Source organism: Morone saxatilis, unplaced genomic scaffold (genome assembly GCF_004916995.1).
Source record: "Morone saxatilis isolate NCDOM2014 unplaced genomic scaffold, NCSU_SB_2.0 Contig18, whole genome shotgun sequence".
Taxonomy (NCBI): domain Eukaryota; kingdom Metazoa; phylum Chordata; class Actinopteri; family Moronidae; genus Morone; species Morone saxatilis.
The window spans coordinates 25,494,477-25,500,440 of NW_023339740.1; positions in this window are offsets into that span (position 1 = coordinate 25,494,477).

Consider the following 5,964-nt stretch of genomic DNA (forward strand, 5'->3'; position numbering starts at 1 on the left):
CCCTGTGTGTGTGTGTGTGTGTGTGTGTGTGTTCATTTAGCCTTTTAGAAAAAATGCTTATTGAGTTTCTCCCCCAAGTAAAACTGTGAAATGCTGAGAGGTTGTGTGTGTGTGAGGACAGAGAGAGAGAGTGTAAAGGAGGGACTGCAGCACATGTTAAAAGAAGTTTTATTACAAATTACGCGAGCGAGCGGAGAGGCGAGCCCACGCACACACACACACACACCACACACACACACACACACCACCCACACACACACAACACACACACACACCACACATAAAAGACCACCCAACAGACACACTGAAGTCATAAACACTGAGAAAACAACAACAACAACAACACATAATGGCATGATATGAAGGAAGCAGTGTTGTCTGTTCTCTCACATCACATCATCACTGATGGGTTTTAAAATGTCTTAGAAAAAACAACATCACCTTATGTGTTGCTCTTCTGTCTTAATTTATTTAACTATACATGTATTTTTTGCCGGTTCCCGACCTGGTAAAGGACTCAGATATTACAGATATTGCTGTTTTTTGAGGCAGAGCACCCAACTGAATGTCAGTGCAGGAAATGTGAGGTACTTCACACTTGTGCTTTTTGACAACTTCAATGTTGGTGTTAATAAAGACATTCTCACCAAATGTATTCAAATCTGCATTTCATGAGTTGAAAATGGCTCAACATGCCCTTTACTGTTTTATATCACCTTGATCCCTGCAAGGCCAATGCTGAGATAGAGTTGACTGTTTTTATGTTGTGCCATTTATATAGATAAAAAAAGTGTTAAAGCACTCTAATCAGAGGAGGGCAGCCCACCCAGGTACCACGCAGAAACCTTTACAGACTGTTGTGAATGTGCTTCTAGTGACTGTAAAAGCTTCAGCGCACTCTCTGTTTCAAGCACAGACACGGAGCGTCTGACAGCTGGTTAGCAGGTTAGCTCGGTCAGCTCTAAACAACATCTCACTGTTCCTGCTACACTGCAGTCAGTCAGTGTAAAGTCAGTCCTTTGCAGGTCTTTGCAGAGAGGAAGATTTACTTTAATGAAGTTAGTGTTAGAAGTCCTTCTCACTTGTGGACCCTCTAATACTGCATACTAATACTATATTATGTACTAATCACACCACTATGTCATTCTTCTATAGTTTCTATTTTTATTTTTATTTTATATACTACTTATTATTTATTTATTACTTTCTTTCTTTATTTATGTTTATGTTTTTTTTAGAGTGAGCCAATCAGAGGCAGAGTAGCCACGACTTCGCAATCCTGGGAAAAAAAGATCTCTTTCTATAGCCTACTTCTATATGTCCTTGTGCCGGTGCAACTTCAACTCTGGGCACCAATGAAGGTTTATCTCATCTAAAAAATGGATGAATACTTTTACATTCACAAACAAGAGCACAGTTTGGAACCACGGTGGCTCAGAAACAGCGACATGTGACATGTTCTCAGCAGCACACATGTTGCCCAGCTCACATGTTCACACACTATCACTCACTTTCCCTTTCACTCACACACTCATACACACACGCGCGCGCACACACACACACACACACACACACACACGACTATGAATGTATGTTGCGGCTACAAAGTGAGGTGTTGACTGTTGACAGAGAGGAATGTAGTGTACTTTTTCTTCTCATACCGTCATCCTCTTTTATCATTACAGTTTTAGTTGTTTTTTCAATCTGACTATGTGGGGTTTTTGTATTTTTGTATCTTAGGTTTTGTCTTATTGACCCAGGTTAATAATAATTGTTTTCTGTGTTTGTGTGTAACAATAGCAGAGAGACAGAGAGGGTTAAATCCGACTAGCAGCGTTTCTGAGAAACCTGTCTGACATGTGAAGTCCAAGTCGCACCTCAGCTAGAAGTAGGCTGTAACCCGAAACACCCCCATACACACACAAACGTACACACACACACAAACACACCTAAACGACGCACACACACACACAAACAAACACACACGTCCTGTGGCAGACCTTTAAGGTTGTTGTGGTGTTGAACACTCTGCTGCTGCTAAATTAGTTTGTGAGTGGTGTGTGTGTGTGTGTGTGTGTGTGTGTGTGTGTGTCACACCCACTCCCAGGTGACCTACTCTGACTAACCTGAAGTGTGTTTGCTCTCAGACATGTGAATCTTCTGTTTCACGTAAACAGTTTACAGTAAAGTGTAACAGTATTGTGCAGAAGCGAAGGCCAGGCCTCCAGCAAAGTGTATCTGCAGCATGACTGTGATCAGTACATCCACCAAATACTCAATGCACCTCTATGTTTCAATTGTATCTTCTGTGTGCACGAGGATTGTTTTTAGAATCTATTCCTTTTTTATCTATAACTTTTTTAAAACCCAAAGGCAAAACAGACTTTTTGTGTAGCAACTAATGCACTGTTGATTTGTGAAGGTAAAGAGCCACTCTGTGAAAATAGTGACAGGTGCTGAATCTGAGGACAGACAGGATGGTCATCTGCAGTATCTGAAACATGACGATTATTAATGTTGAATAAAGTATCACAAAGTAAGTAGTGTCAGCCCGTACAAGTTCCTGCCTGCGTGCTGTTCTAAGGTGAAAACTGTCTTTTAAGTGGACAAATCAGCAAGTTTAAAGAAACAAAGGGGGAAGTGAAGTTGAAGTTGTACATGTGAAGTAAGAGAAGAAGTTCATGTTTCTGTAGAAAACACAAAGAGGAAGCTCCAGCTCCTTTTCAAAGGTCATAACTATTGGGTCAATTGTCATCTTCTTCTTCTTATGAGACAAAAGAAAAGGTCAGTGTTGAGTTCAAAAACTTGTGCTACAAGAGGTTTACCCCTGAGCATGTTTGAAGGTGCAGCTGTGGAGGACGGATAAGGTAAAGTTCATGTTTAACTGGTTGCATGTTGAGGGGAGACAGAAGAGTGAATGAGACCGTCGCTGCTTCTGCAAAACAGAAAATATAAAATTAACAGATGTAAAAAAAAAAAAGTCTGTTTTCACAAATTTCAAAGAGTCAGTGAGAAAAGAGAAGGATGTTGCTGCATACATTTAAAGGGCAAGTACACCTGACAAAAAGACCATTTCTCCTCCAGTGGTAGCAACCCTGAATTAACCAGAACCAAGAAATTATGTTTGTATATTACTAAACATTTTTTGAAATACTACATTTATGTAACAAGGTGGAGTCGCAAGGAAGCGGTTGGGATGGATGGTTGTGCATACAAAGTGCAGGACTGGCACACCACAGCCTCCTGCAACAGCAGCATTTTGGTTACGTTTAGCAAAGATTGTTATTTCAGTTAAATGTTAATAACATTTTTCCACTCACTCAACGGCTGAACTGAAATGCCGTTAAAACACATTAGGACTATTAACAGTCTAGTTAAGACTCAGTCTGAACATTCATATCGTACGTTAGTGTCCCTCAGCTAAGGGTTGAGAAACCAAACCCGGACAGACCCCCAGTGGTAGTTTTGTTGGTTAGTCTGAGGATGAGAACTACAGAGCGATTCTCAGAACATCTCTGTGAGGTTAGAGCTCAGAGGTCAGAGGTGTGGTAAGGCCAGCAATGAAGAGCATAACTCAGCAGTGACACAGAGGAATCTGTCTCTCTGAGCCTGTCTCTGGAGACACACACACACACACAACCTTAACACATGGAAAATGTTACAACATGAGCAGCAAAAGCAAATATTTGCACATTAATTGCCTACTCATTTACACACAGGCACACACACAGTCTGATCCCGATGGTTCAGGTTTGGCCCTTCAATATAATTGCTGCTTTTTAATTTGACATATTGCAAGTAAATAACAATGATACACTGTAGGGGTATCACAATATCTGTTCTAACTCAAACATTTATCAAAATGAGACCAACAAACTCAAAAGCTTTCTCAGAGCATTTGTTTTTCTCTCCACCGCCTGCCTTTGCCTGTCCGGCGTGTGTCCACAGAAAAACCCACGACAGTTCAAAGACGACGACACACTTGACACCATGGTCACTGCCGGACTCACAATTCTGTCTACCCTCACAGTCCACCGTTGCTACGGTGATCTAATGTTGCATGAACAGTGAACACAATACGCAGCCTTTCAGTTACTGTTGACTAAAGTAACTTAATTACCCATTATAGCATACACTGTTCTGTGACTGCGCCAACGTGCTGGCACCAGGAGGGACTCACTTCCCACAACAAACCTAGTCAACTTGACTTATTAGGGTTCAGGGTTTGGGTTCCTCAAGGCCACCTTCCTTAAAAGGGGACTGATGGATTTTAGCTGATGTTCAGAAGTGAATATTTATACTGGATTTTAGAGTGACAGCTGAAGATTTCACCACATTTCGTTCACAATTAACAACTTTAATCTGAGATAACCCAAACTTCCACAGTGTAGAGGAGTCTTAACACACAATATATAAATAAAACCCCAACAACGTCTCTAGAGGGTGATAAACTAAACTAAGCATCTGCAGTATTTTTATGGTTTTGGCATTAGTTCCATATTTAAAAAGAAAGTCAGATTAACTGCTTTCAGTAAATTGTTTCTGTAGGCCACCACTGCCTGAGGTTTGGACTGTTTCCATGGCAACAGAGGATGCCAGGCCTGTTTCCAGCAGTAGAGCTGCGGGTTCAAGTCCCTGATCGTACGAGATTGTTTGGGCTTTCCTTCCCGAGCAGCAAGCAACCAGCCGCACTGAGGCAACAGAATGTGTTTAAAAAAAGAAAAGAAAGCATAGTTAAGAAAGCATTAACAGCAGTTGGACTCTCTGCTGACTTTCTGCTGCCAACTTTGCATCTGTTTTGAAACTCATTTTCAGGTTGTGGTTGGGAAAAGACTCAGTGTACTGAAGTTGAGTAACAGTTGGAGGTTTGGAGAGCACTCCTCATATTTCAGGCTCTTGCATCACAAAACGTTTTTTACGGTTATTCCATCTCCAGCAGATGATTGCAAGATTTGGGAAAATACCCTGAAGGATGAAGCTTGAGCTTTTAGTTTTTCTCCAGAAATTCTGCTATAAGAATCATTAAAAACAACCGGTACTGAACTTGTTTAAAACAAACAAAGATACAAACAAAATAATACTCTATTATCTGTTACTGAAGTGCAGTACTGGAGGAAATGTACTTACCAGTAGTATAATTCCTCTGTTGTTGAAAGAGTGCTGGAGGTTTAAATTTGAATCTAAATTAGGTAATTTGCATAATATTTATAACATTATCTAGTTTTATTATCTATTACGGGTGTTTTTTACTTTTATTTACAGCATTAAAAATTCACATTCACTCTCATAACAGCGGTCAGTATTGACGTTTTAAAACAAAACTATGAGCACAATCTTTCCCTTAACCAAGTGGTAGATTTAAACCAAACCTCAATCATCAAGTCAGCAGTTTAAGAAAGGCAGTTTAGATAAAAACTAGGAGTGCAGGGCTGCAGGGGTGCACAGGGGCGCAGGATAAAGAGAGTGACATGAGAGAAATAAGAAAATACAGCGTAATGATATGAAGATATGAAGCTGTATTGGTGCTGCACCTCATTCGACAAAGCAGATGTACAATTAGGTAGTGTGATGCATCTAATATTATACATATATTTCTCCATTTTTGACTCTCAACGGCACAAATCTGTTCACTAAAGTTGAACACTGGGCAGATTTACTTTGTCTACTTGTCTCAGGCCTTAGTCACCATGAGTCAGAATATTGTAAGAAATACCTAAAAATACTTTGATATTGTGATTCAGACAGCATCATGTTTCCCACAAAATGTATTCTGTGTAATGAAAGATGCTGCGTATGAAACTCATGAGACGAGATACGGTTGTGAATTTGTCCCATACAGTCAAAATAGCCCAGTGTCCTGATCTGACACCGATAGAGCAGCTCAGGGTCGAGGGGGTTCACTGCAACTCTCAGCCTTTATGTTACTTTTACCTTTATTTAACACAGACACAGACACAGCCACAC